We start from the raw sequence: 14,349 nt of genomic DNA, 5'->3' as shown, positions 1-14,349 counted from the left end.
AGTTGCTAATATATGCATATTATTATTAGTATTGGATAGAAAACACTCTGAAGTTTCTGAAAGTGTTTGAATGATGTATGTGAGTATAGAAACCGAAAGGTTGCAAGATCGAATCCCCGAGCTGACAAGGTACAAATCTGTCGTTCTGCCCCTGAAAAAGGCAGTTAACCCACTGTTCCTAGGCTGTCATTGAATAATTAAAAATGTTGTGGTGTGCTTTGCTGCAGGAGGGACTGGTGCACTTCACAAAATAGATGGCATCATGAGGACAGAAAATTATGTGGATATATTGAAGCAACATCTCAAGACATCAGTCAGGAAGTTAAAGCTTTGTCGCAAATGGGTCTTCCAAATGGACAATGACCCCAAGCATACTTCCAAAGTTGTGGCAAAATGGCTTAAGAACAAAGTCAAGGTATTGGAGTGGCCATCACAAATACCTGACCTCAATCCTATAGAAAATGTGTGGGCAGAACTGAAAAAGGCCTAGCAAAGCCCTGACAAACCTGACTCAGTTACACCAGCTCTGTCAGGAGGAATGGGCCAAAATTCACCCAACTTATTGTGGAAAGCTTGTGGAAGGCTACCTGAAACGTTTGACCCAAGTTAAACAATTGAGTGTATGTAAACTTCTGAAACACGTGGTGTTATGAAAGAAATAAATCACTCTATTATTCTGACATTTCACATTCTTAAAATAAAGTGGTGATCCTAACTGACTGACCTAAGACAGGGAATTTTTACTCGGATTAAGGAATTGTATAAAAATGAGTTTAAATATATTTAGCTAAGGTGTATGTAAACTTCCGACTTCAACTGTAAATGTAAAAAAAATATACCAGTTTGAGCCAGTAAGGTGTGGAGTGGAGACGGAATGTAAATATTGTGAATATAGAATTGGACACTTCTGCAGCGGAAGCTAGAAACTCTCTCTCTGACTCACACATACCAGACCACACCCCCTGGCTGAGGATGCAGGCAGGCCAAGACCAGAGCCAACATTCCATCATAGAACATCCAAATCATTATTGCCACATTGGCTCTAAGAAACAGATCCTTTCAGAGTCTTGTCTATTGCTTGTGTGTACACACACACACACACACACACACACACACACACACACACACACACACAGGATTTGATGTTAAACACACAGCAGTAGGGTAATATTATCCTACAGTAGGTTGGGTCTCCTCTCCTTTGTATGTCAGTCATCTAAATCCCCCTGACAGACAAGCAGGTCAGTTGAGGAGGAGAAAAGCATCTTAGCTGACTGACTGTGTTCAAGATCTTCCCTTCCTGTAATGGAGATGGGAGGCGGGAACAAAATGTAAGCACAAACACATGGTTTCATTCAATGTTAAAACCACTATAGTGAGAGTCCATAAGACTACATTCTGAACAACAACATGTGGCAGCCATTTAAAACAATGCAACACAGGAGGAGGAACAGGGGGTGGGTCCCACACACAGCCAGGCTGTTCTCAGATGCCACTCCTTCTCTAAAGGCCCCCAACATATAAACAGGGGCTCTGGCTGTAGAGGCCTCCTCTATCAGTCAATCCCCAGGCCTGTGTGTGTTGTGTCCTCCTGGCCCTAAAACCTCAGGATTACACCCTCCCATCCAGAGCCAATTATGGGCTTTGCTTTCCTCCTCCTGCCTGCTGTTCTACCTGGCTCTCCTACACACACCAACACCTCTCAATGTGACTGTGTTCTCTTCCCCAGAGAATGTGTGTGCTCTTCTAGGGAGTATGTGTGCTCTTCCACAGAGTGTGTGTGTGCTCTTCCATAGAGTGTGTGTGTGCTCTTCTATGGAGTGTGTGTGCTCTTCCACAGAGTGTGTGTGCTCTTCCACAGAGTGAGTGTGTGTGCTCTTCTGCAGAGTGTGTGTGTGTGCTCTTCCCCAGAGAATGTGTGTGCTCTTCTAGGAAGTGTGTGTGCTCTTCTAGGAAGTGTGTGTGCTCTTCTAGGAAGTGTGTGTGCTCTTCTAGGAAGTGTGTGTGCTCTTCTAGGAAGTGTGTGTGCTCTTCTAGCCTCCAGACCAACACACCAGACCCTGCACTATACTACCCTCCAGAACATTCACACCAGACCCTGCACTATAGTACCCTCCAGAACATTCACACCAGACCCTGCACTACACTACCCTCCAGACCAATCACACCAGACCCTGCACTATACTACCCTCGAGAACAATCACACCAGACCCTCCACTATACTACCCTCCAGACCAATCACAGACCCTCCACTATACTACCCTCCAGACCAATCACACCAGACCCTGCACTATACTACCCTCCAGAACAATCACACCAGACCCTCCACTATACTACCCTCCAGACCAATCACACCAGACCCTCCACTATACTACCCTCCAGACCAACACACCAGACCCTGCACTATACTACCCTCCAGAACATTCACACCAGACCCTGCACTATAGTACCCTCCAGAACATTCACACCAGACCCTGCACTACACTACCCTCCAGACCAATCACACCAGACCCTGCACTATACTACCCTCGAGAACAATCACACCAGACCCTCCACTATACTACCCTCCAGACCAATCACAGACCCTCCACTATACTACCCTCCAGACCAATCACACCAGACCCTGCACTATACTACCCTCCAGAACAATCACACCAGACCCTCCACTATACTACCCTCCAGACCAACACACCAGACCCTCCACTATACTACCCTCCAGACCAACACACCAGACCCTGCACTATACTACCCTCCAGAACATTCACACCAGACCCTGCACTATACTACCCTCCAGAACAATCACACCAGACCCTGCACTATACTACCCTCCAGAACATTCACACCAGACCCTGCACTATAGTACCCTCCAGAACAACACAACAGACCCTCCAGAACAATCACACCAGACCCTGCACTATACTACCCTCCAGAACAACACACCAGACCCTCCACTATACTACCCTCCAGAACAATCACACCAGACCCTCTACTATACTACCCTCCAGAACAATCACACCAGACCCTGCACTATAGTACCCTCCAGAACAACACAACAGACACTCCAGAACAATCACACCAGACCCTGCACTATACTACCCTCCAGAACATTCACACCAGACCCTGCACTATAGTACCCTCCAGAACATTCACACCAGACCCTGCACTATACTACCCTCCAGAACAACACACCAGACCCTCCACTATACTACCCTCCAGAACAATCACACCAGACCCTCTACTATACTACCCTCCAGAACAATCACACCAGACCCTGCACTATACTACCCTCCAGAACATTCACACCAGACCCTGCACTATAGTACCCTCCAGAACAACACAACAGACCCTCCAGAACATTCACACCAGACCCTGCACTATACTACCCTCCAGAACATTCACACCAGACCCTCCACTATACTACCCTCCAGAACAATCACACCAAACCCTCCACTATACTACCCTCCAGACCAATCACACCAGACCCTGCACTATACTACCCTCGAGAACAATCACACCAGACCCTCCACTATAGTACCCTCCAGAACAACACAACAGACCCTCCAGAACATTCACACCAGACCCTGCACTATACTACCCTCCAGAACATTCACACCAGACCCTGCACTATACTACCCTCCAGAACAACACACCAGACCCTCCACTATACTACCCTCCAGACCAATCACACCAGACCCTGCACTATACTACCCTCCAGACCAATCACACCAGACCCTGCACTATACTACCCTCCAGACCAATCACAGACAGCAGAGCAGTTTCCTATACCAGGCCTCATTGTGTGTGTATGTGTCGACCCCAATGGTCTGCAGTCTCCAGCATTTCTGTTTTAATCTTTCCTTTCTAAATAGGCCAGGGACAGACTCAGACGTGGTACAATAGGTTAATGGACAGCCAATCAATGGCATTATCAATCCATTAACCAGCAGTACAGTTGACTTCCAGAGCCAGATCTGGATCTCCCTGTGATCGCCTGGGAGGAAACACAATGAACAGCCCGTCTATAGCCACTGGCCAGGGATATTAACACAGAGCTCTGCTTGGCGCAGCACATCCTGGGCTCAGGCTTGGCAGAGGGCTCTTTACCCACCCTGCAGTGGTGAAACACCTGGATTGATACACAGACAGATACTCTGTAAATCCACACACAGACAAATCTCACACAACTTGTGGAAATAAGCACGCACACACAAATAACACTCTAAACACTTGTTTAACAAATCTCTCACACACACACACACACCTCCGCTATTGATTGAGCTTATTAAGACGTCAGCACATCACGTTGTCTTGCTTGCAAAGCCCTACGTCAATTCGCTATCGGGCTCTGTATTGATCCATACGAGTTTCCCTGGACTAAACTGCCCCCACACCAGATATCAAAGTAGACTGGACACTGACCAAAAGCAGAGAGAGAAAACACTTCTCCTCCTCCTTCACTGTTCTCTTACACAACAACGGGAGCTTTGATGCCCAGTCCTCCCACACTCAGTGGGTACTGCCAGTTCTCCGATGGTGTACTAACGAACCAGAGAGAGATCAGATCACCCAGAGATTTAGTCTACATTGTACAACCACTGAGGTGTCTCAGGGGTAACCTACTAGCTTTCCTTTCATTTATTATATTATAGATGAGGACTTTATAATAATCATTGACCTGCAGGGAAAGTTCACTGAAATCCCTGTGGTCAAATTGAATAAATGTTTGCTGAATATAATCACATCATTTCCTGGGAGCAACTGCCAGATCCTCATTACCCTCATCTTAATCTAACCTCCCCTGTCAGATCCTCATCTTAATCTAAAATCCCCTGCCAGATCATCATTAACCTCATATTAATCTAACCTCCCCTGCCAGATCCTCATTAACCTCATATTAATCTAACCTCCCCTGACAGATCCTTATTACCCTCATATTAATCTAACCTCCCCTGACAGATCCTCATATTAATCTAACCTCCCCTGACAGATCCTCATTACCATCATATTAATATAACCTCCCCTGATAGATCCTCATTACCCTGATATTAATATAACCTCTCCTGATAGATCCTCATTACCCTCATATATTAATATAACCTCCCCTGATAGATCCTCATTACCCTCATATTAATATAAGGTTATAGATCCTCATTACCCTGATATAAATATAACCTCCCCTGATAGATCCTCATTACCCTGATATTAATATAACCTCCCCTGATAGATCCTCATTACCCTCATATTAATATAAGGTTATAGATCCTCCAGGGCGTGACATACATTGTTTTAGCCACTTGTCCTTCTGACAATTAGGACAGATTTAAAAAAAACTTGTCCTTAAACTGAAGTAACTTGACCCAACAACAAAAAAGTCTAACGCCATCGGCCAAAAGGGTGAGAGTGAAAACAAGTGAATTAATAATTTTCTGCTACTGCCCATAGACCACGCGTCAAACTCTTTCCACGGAGTGCCTCGTTTCTAAGGGGTTTTCACTTCTCCCGTGTACTTGATGAATTAAGGTCACTGATTAGTAAGCAACTCCCTTCACCTGGTTGTCTAGGTCTTAATAATTGAAAGGAAAAAACAAAATCCAGCAGACACTATGGCCCACATGGAATGCGTCTGACAACCCTGCCATAGACGATGTTATCGCCCCCTAGCGACCATCAAAAATAATGTTAATAAATACAAAATTAATAGACTGCTATACGTTCGGCTGGCATGCAACGGGAGGGCTAATCTCCCCTGCCAGATCCTCATTACCCTCATCATATTAATCTAACCTCCCCTGACAGATCCTCATTACCCTCATCATATTAATCTAATCTCCCTGACAGATCCTCATTACCCTCATCATATTAATCTAACCTCCCCTGACAGATCCTCATTACCCTCATCATATTAATCTAACCTCCCCTGCCAGATCCTCATTACCCTCATCATATTAATCTAATCTCCCCTGACAGATCCTCATTACCCTCATCATATTAATCTAACCTCCCCTGACAGATCCTCATTACCCTCATCATATTAATCTAATCTCCCGACAGATCCTCATTACCCACATCATATGAATCTAACCTCCCCTGACAGATCCTCATTACCCTCATATTAATCTAACCTCCCGACAGATCCTCATTACCCTCATCATATTAATCTAATCTCCCCTGACAGATCCTCATTACCCTCATCATATTAATCTAATCTCCCCTGACAGATCCTCATTACCCTCATCATATTAATCTAACCTCCCCTGACAGATCCTCATTACCATCATATTAATCTAACCTCTCCTGACAGATCCTCATTACCCTCATATTAATCTAACCTCCCCTGACAGATCAAAGACAGTTGACACACACAGTCAGGGATCAGTGATACAGTCACACACACACCACAGTCAGGGATCAGTGATACAGTCACACACACACACCACAGTCAGGGATCAGTGATACAGTCACACACACACCACAGTCAGGGATCAGTGATACAGTCACACACACACACCACAGTCAGGGATCAGTGATACAGTCACACACACCACAGTCAGGGATCAGTGATACAGTCACACACACCACAGTCAGGGATCAGTGATACAGTCACACACACCACAGTCAGGGATCAGTGATACAGTCACACACACACCACAGTCAGGGATCAGTGATACAGTCACACACACACCACAGTCAGGGAGCAGTGATACAGTCACACACACACCACAGTCAGGGATCAGTGATACAGTCACACACACACCACAGTCAGGGAGCAGTGATACAGTCACACACACACCACAGTCAGGGATCAGTGATACAGTCACACGCACCACAGTCAGGGATCAGTGATACAGTCACACGCACCACAGTCAGGGATCAGTGATACAGTCACACGCACCACAGTCAGGGATCAGTGATACAGTCACACACACCACAGTCAGGGATCAGTGATACAGTCACACACACCACAGTCAGGGATCAGTGATACAGTCACACACCACAGTCAGGGATCAGTGATACAGTCACACACACCACAGTCAGGGATCAGTGATACAGTCACACACACCACAGTCAGGGAGCAGTGATACAGTCACACACACACCACAGTCAGGGAGCAGTGATACAGTCACACACACACCACAGTCAGGGATCAGTGATACAGTCACACGCACCACAGTCAGGGATCAGTGATACAGTCACACACACCACAGTCAGGGATCAGTGATACAGTCACACACACCACAGTCAGGGATCAGTGATACAGTCACACACACCACAGTCAGGGAGCTCAGACACAGATTAGAAATCTAAACGGTGAAACCACAGGTTGAACAATTCAACACACACACTTTTTTTGTTGTTGAAAAACTGATGCACTATCAACTCACCCTTAACAAGCCTGGGATGTTAGGCCAAATACTAAACACACCGAAAACTTCATTAGCAGAACCATTTCAAAACAAATGTGGCGTTGAGACTAACCACCAGCAGGCTGTCTTCTGGAGTGTATTACTGAGGGAGATCTCACTCTCAGCAGGGTTCATAACTCCTCCTTTAAACCCTTCTAGGCCTCACTACATTCTGCTTACAGAATTAAGTTTTACTGGAGATGTTTCCATACAGTTGTTTAAGCTGGGCTCTGGAGGGTCAGTGCAGGTCTGTGGGGGAAACACAAAACACACGTCCCACCCTACGGTCCTAAACCATTATAGAGTAGAGAGCTGCCATTCCCCTGAGGAAGAACACAGGCCTATATTTACCACAGGCAGGGCAGGGACAGGCTGGGTAGAGGGGATCTCAGATTTCCATCTGTCTAACTTTGGGTGGGTTTCAATTGGCACTGAGATTACGGCCACCGCCCATCCTCCTCTTTTCCCTCGAGCAGAACAGAAGCACTTCTCTTCCTTCTCTCTCTAACAGTGTGCCATCTCTTCCTCTCTCTCGCTCTTTCATATTGCCCTTGTTGCTATGGAAACTTCTCCAAACAGCTCTCAGGGGCCTGAGAGGGTGTGTGTGTGATCTGTGGCCGCCTGAGTTTGTGCCCCTCCCACTTCTACAGAGCAAATCCTGTCAGAGGAGCACTAGCAAGTAGAGAAGAGGGAAACAAACTGTAGTTGAAATTCCCCTTCACAAGTTCAGCCTGAATGGTGTCAACAACACCACCTCTGACACAGACACACCATCATCCAGCTGCTGCCATTCAACCATGCCCTTGACCAGTGAAGCACTGTCTGAGGGAGGCAACCATGCTGCCACACACACACAAACAGGCATGGACACAAGCCCACAACACACACCAGATGTCCTAAACAACTGAGTGCAGCACGGCCAACCAACAGAAACTAGCAGTCCTTCTCCACACATGCCTTTAACATTCCTTGATTCACAGTTATTACCTCCACTTCATCCCTTCTTTCTCATCTTCCACCCAGCCTTACCACCAGGCTGATCATATCACTATAACCACTGGTCCTAACATTACCCTAGATCACCTTCCACCCAGCCTTACCACCAGGCTGATCATATCACTATAACCACTGGTCCTAATATTACCCTAGATCACCTTCCACTCAGCCTTACCACCAGGCTGATCATATCACTATAACCACTGGTCCTAATATTACCCTAGATCACCTTCCACCCAGCCTTACCACCAGGCTGATCATATCACTATAACCACTGGTCCTAATATTACCCTAGATCACCTTCCACCCAGCCTTACCACCAGGCTGATCATATCACTATAACCACTGGTCCTAATATTACCCTAGATCACCTTCCACCCAGCCCCAGGCTGATCATATCACTATAACCACTGGTCCTAATATTACCCTAGATCACCTTCCACCCAGCCTTACCACCAGGCTGATCATATCACTATAACCACTGGTCCTAATATTACCCTAGATCACCTTCCACCCAGCCTTACCACCAGGCTGATCATATCACTATAACCACTGGTCCTAATATTACCCTAGATCACCTTCCACCCAGCCTTACGACCAGGCTGATCATATCACTATAACCACTGGTCCTAATATTACCCTAGATCACCTTCCACCCAGCCTTACCACCAGGCTGATCATATCACTATAACCACTGGTCCTAATATTACCCTAGATCACCTTCCACTCAGCCTTACCACCAGGCTGATCATATCACTATAACAACTGGTCCTAATATTACCCTAGATCACCTTCCACCCAGCCTTACCACCAGGCTGATCATATCACTATAACCACTGGTCCTAATATTACCCTAGATCACCTTCCACCCAGCCTTACCACCAGGCTGATCATATCACTATAACCACTGGTCCTAATATTACCCTAGATCACCTTCCACCCAGCCCCAGGCTGATCATATCACTATAACCACTGGTCCTAATTTTACCCTAGATCACCTTCCACCCAGCCTTACCACCAGGCTGATCATATCACTATAACAACTGGTCCTAATATTACCCTAGATCACCTTCCACCCAGCCTTACCACCAGGCTGATCATATCACTATAACCACTGGTCCTAATATTACCTAGATCACCTTCCACCCAGCCTTACCACCAGGCTGATCATATCACTATAACCACTGGTCCTAATATTACCCTAGATCACCTTCCACCCAGCCTTACCACCAGGCTGATCATATCACTATAACCACTGGTCCTAATATTACCTAGATCACCTTCCACCCAGCCTTACCACCAGGCTGATCATATCACTATAACCACTGGTCCTAATATTACCCTAGATCACCTTCCACCCAGCCTTACCACCAGGCTGATCATATCACTATAACCACTGGTCCTAATATTACCCTAGATCACCTTCCACCCAGCCTTACCACCAGGCTGATCATATCACTATAACCACTGGTCCTAATATTACCCTAGATCACCTTCCACCCAGCCTTACCACCAGGCTGATCATATCACTATAACCACTGGTCCTAATATTACCCTAGATCACCTTCCACCCAGCCTTACCACCAGGCTGATCATATCACTATAACCACTGGTCCTAATATTACCTAGATCACCTTCCACCCAGCCTTACCACCAGCCTGATCATATCACTATAACCACTGGTCCTAATATTACCTAATATTACCCTAGATCACCTTCCACCCAGCCCCAGGCTGATCATATCACTATAACCACTGGTCCTAATATTACCTAATATTACCCTAGATCACCTTCCACCCAGCCTTACCACCAGGCTGATCATATCACTATAACCACTGGTCCTAATATTACCCTAGAACACCTTCCACCCAGCCCCAGGCTGATCATATCACTATAACAACTGATCCTAATATTACCCTAGATCACCTTCCACCCAGCCCCAGGCTGATCATATCACTATAACAACTGATCCTAATATTACCCTAGATCACCTTCCACCCAGCCTTACCACCAGGCTGATCATATCACTATAACAACTGGTCCTAATATTACCTAATATTACCCTAGATCACCTTCCACCCAGCCCCAGGCTGATCATATCACTATAACCACTGGTCCTAATATTACCCTAGATCACCTTCCACCCATCCCCAGGCTGATCATATCACTATAACAACTGATCCTAATATTACCCTAGATCAGTTTGAGTGACTATGAGAGATACAATACTAAACGCCAACCAGGGGACCTACTTGCCCAGTAACACAGATTGGTCATAAAATATGAAGGGGCCCATTGAGAGACACACTATTGCACTCTCAGGCTAGGGTCAGTGTGTCTAGAACCCCATCCATCAGGTGCTGTTTATTAGAAAGGGGCAGCCAGAACTCTACTACACTGCTGGGTGTCAGGTAGGTAGGTGTGTGTACTCTGCTGTGATTGACTCGTGTGTGGAAATGTCTAACCCAAGAGCTGAATTCGCTCTTTCCTTTTTCCATCTAACACACTCCCTACCTCTCTCATGCACACACATTCACATGTTAGAAATATGGCATAGGAGAGAAAAATCAGGCACTGGGCAGAAAATGAGGTTTCTCTTCTATTCAAATCAAAACATATCCATGATGGCAGAATTTCTCCTTCTCTGAGAAGTAACTAACCTAACCTCAAAGTATACTCCATTTGTGTGTTTTTACAACACTATCATTGAGCTGATACACACACACACACACACACACACACACACACACAAATATATGGACAACCCTTCAAATTAGTGGATTGGCTATTTCAGCCACACCTGTTGCTAACAGGTGTATATAATTGAGCACACAGTCATGCAATCTCCATAGACAAACATTGGCAGTAGAATGGCCTTACTGAAGAACTCAGTGACTTTCAACGTGGCACTGCCAGGATGCCACCTTGCCAACAACTCAATTCGTCAAATTTCTGCCCTGCTAGAGGTGCCCCGGTCAACTGTAAGTGCTGTTATTGTGAAGTGGAAACATCTAGGAGCAACAGCGGCTCAGCCGCGAAGTGGTAGGCCACACACGCTCACAGAATGGGATCGCCGAGTGCTGAAGCACGTAATGCGGAAAAATCGTCTATCCTCGGTTGCAACCCACCACTACAGAGTCCAAACTGCCTCTGGGAGCAACGTCAACACAATAACTGCTCGTCAGGAGCGTCATAAAAATGGGTTTCCATGGCCGAGCAGTCGCACACAAGCCTAAGATCACCATGTGCAAAGTGTCGGCTGGAGTGATGTAAAGCTTGCCGTCATTAGACTCCGGAGCAGTGGAAGCGTGTGATTCATCACTCCAGAGAATGCTTCACCATCTTGCAGTCCGACAGACGAATCTGGGTTTGGCGGATGCCAGGAGAAGACTACCTTCCCCAATGCATAGTGCCAACTGTAAAGTTTGGTGGAGAAGGAATAATGGTCAAGGGCTGTTTTCCATGGTTCGGGCCCCTTAGTTCCAGTGAAGGGAAATCTTAACGCTACAGCATACAATGATATTCTAGACGATTCTGTGCTTCCAACTTTGTGGCAACAGTTTGGGGAAAGCCCCTTTCCCGTTTCATCATGACAATGTCCCCATGTACAAAGCGAGGTCCATACATAAATGTTTTCTCGAGATCGGTGTGGAAGGACTGACATGCACAGAGCCCTAACCTCAACCCGACCGAACACCTTTGGGATGAATTGGAACGCTGACTGCGAGCCAGGCCTAATCGTCCTACATCAGTGCCCGACCTCACTAATGTTCATGGCTGAATGGAAACAAGTTCCAGCAGCAATGTTCCAACATCTAGTGGAAAGCCTTCCCAGAAGAGTGGAGGCTGTTATTACAGCCCATGATTTTGAAATTAGATGTTCGGCAAACAGGTGTCCACATACACTTTTTTGTCATGAGGTTTATATGGATTCTCTAATATATAGAGTTCAATAATTAAAAAAATATTAAAGTTATGACTGATTAGTATCTCGTTACAACATTTCCCGGTGTAGTACAGGGGGACAGAGTAGCTTGGGTGGTACCATATAATTAAAAATAACAATTGAATGTCTCTCTATAGCTGGTACAACTTATTTTCTCACAGGGGTAATACTCAAGAATCCTCCACTGACAGCAGTAGATCAATAGTCTAAAGCCAGGAAATAGCTGAGAGCCTGGGAGAGAGCAGGGAGACATCCCCTTACAAGGGCAGACATTGTACAGGCTTTACATCAATCAGTGAGGCCATTCTCCTTACAGCTAATGAATATGGTGTTTGTACCAATGGGAATACACTGGTAATTAACCCTTGGTTGGTGGGCTGTAGCATGGTGGTCTCTGCTGGGTCGTATTGATTAGGCACCAAACGGAAGACAATGAACTGAAACAGGGAGGGACTACTTTAACTTGTCCAATAAAAAGCCTGATTTTCCTTTGCCCGTAGCTATATGTTTTGCTACAGTGTTGCCTAATGAATGGGACCCTGGCCTCCTGCTCCTGTCCACTCAGGTTTGTTCCCCTCACTGTGGGGCTTCTAAAAGGCCTCTCAGATTGTTGGATGTGATTGGTTGGGCTTTCATTCATTCCTCCCTCCCTTTCTCCAACTTGTCTACCAGTCTTTTGAGTTCTGACAACAGATGGTCCAACGGTTGCTGTCACCTGACCCTGTCCCTCTCAGCACAACCCTCTCCCCATTCCACACACACACACACACACACGTGTGACAGCTCTCAAACTGATAGGCTGATATTTGTGATGCCTAGCTACAGTACATGAGTCAACTGCCTTCTCTGTCAGTTTGTTCTGCCATTTAAAAAACAACAGCCCAACAAGGCAAAACCAATAACATTTTGTTAGTTCAACTAATTCAATAAGTGAAGTATTAGCCTACATTACTCTTTCATGTACAAGAAAGAGAGACTCTTTACCTAATTCTCAGATCAGTGCCACCAGGCATTAATATGGTTGATCAACTCTCTCACTGGACCATGGAGGCACACGGTCTTGTTCCAGTCTTCCATGCTAGAGAGAGACTGAGAACCCAGAGCCTTTTAATCGGTCTCCACCTCACTCCACACACGACCTGGGACCGGTCCGGCGCCAAGACAGGCTTTCCCACGGTCAGAAGACCGTAGTAGGGCTGTTAGAATTTGAACTATGAATTGTGATTCTATTGGGTAGGACACGGCTGTGGGAGAGCTTTCAATGCAGGAAGGTGTTGCTTGGTTATTATCTTATTGCCTTCTACCTTCACAGTGAGGGGAGTCAAGGTGGCTCCACAGGTTATCAAGAGGTTCAACTGAGCAATTATGAGACATAGAAAAAAACATTACCAGCAGAAGCCCTTAAGGATCGTAGACTAAATCCTGTCTCGTGTAAGAGCTCACCTGCAGCAAATTCTACTGCGGTAAGGAAGCCATTTCTCTACTGCACCGCACGCGCACACACAGACACCTCCGTTCCCCTCCACACAAGGCTACTCATGGCAAACCCACACACCCTGGCACTCCCAACTCTTCTACATGCCTGTGAGAACAGTGAGATATTAAAGGCAATTACAAGGGATGTATGTAAATGTCATCTAGTTGTCAGGCCAGCCAGGCCTTGGAGGACAGCCTGTGGTCTGGGCCTTGTCCAACTCAGGGAGAGGAGAGGACTAAACATGTCAGCTGACTGAAGGGCTTTTCTATAGGTGTGCCCTTAGCATTTTTCAAAGGAGAGCGAGGGTAGAGTATGGTAGTCAATCTAATGGGAGTGGTTGTGTTAGAACATGCTCCCGTACACAAGTGTGTTACACTGTTATTCTCTCTCAACAAGAAGCACAACAGAATGTCTCCTCTTAACCTGTTAGTCCTATAGGGGCAGTATTTCATTTTTGGATAAAAAGACGTGCCCGTTTTAAGCGCAATATTTTGTCACTAAAAGATGCTCGAATATGCTTGGAATTG

General features: G+C 46.0%; 1 protein-coding gene across 6 annotated transcripts in view; it reads right to left on the bottom strand.

Moving 5' to 3' along the window:
• LOC115117678 (SUN domain-containing protein 1-like) overlaps positions 1–14,349 on the bottom strand; it is a 57,723-nt gene that overhangs the window by 29,953 nt on the left and 13,421 nt on the right. Inside the window, exon 1 of one of the 6 annotated variants that reach the window (XM_065010565.1) lies at positions 7,383–7,407. The exons of the other annotated variants lie outside the window; for them this stretch is intronic. The gene's annotated coding sequence lies outside the window, so the exon portion shown is untranslated. Of the gene's footprint in view, positions 1–7,382; positions 7,408–14,349 lie in introns of those variants that run through there. 6 annotated transcript variants of the gene reach the window in all.

The sequence above is a fragment of the Oncorhynchus nerka genome, linkage group LG26 (assembly GCF_034236695.1).
Source record: "Oncorhynchus nerka isolate Pitt River linkage group LG26, Oner_Uvic_2.0, whole genome shotgun sequence".
Taxonomy (NCBI): Eukaryota; Metazoa; Chordata; class Actinopteri; order Salmoniformes; family Salmonidae; genus Oncorhynchus; species Oncorhynchus nerka.
This window is presented reverse-complemented; position numbering and strand designations above follow the sequence as displayed.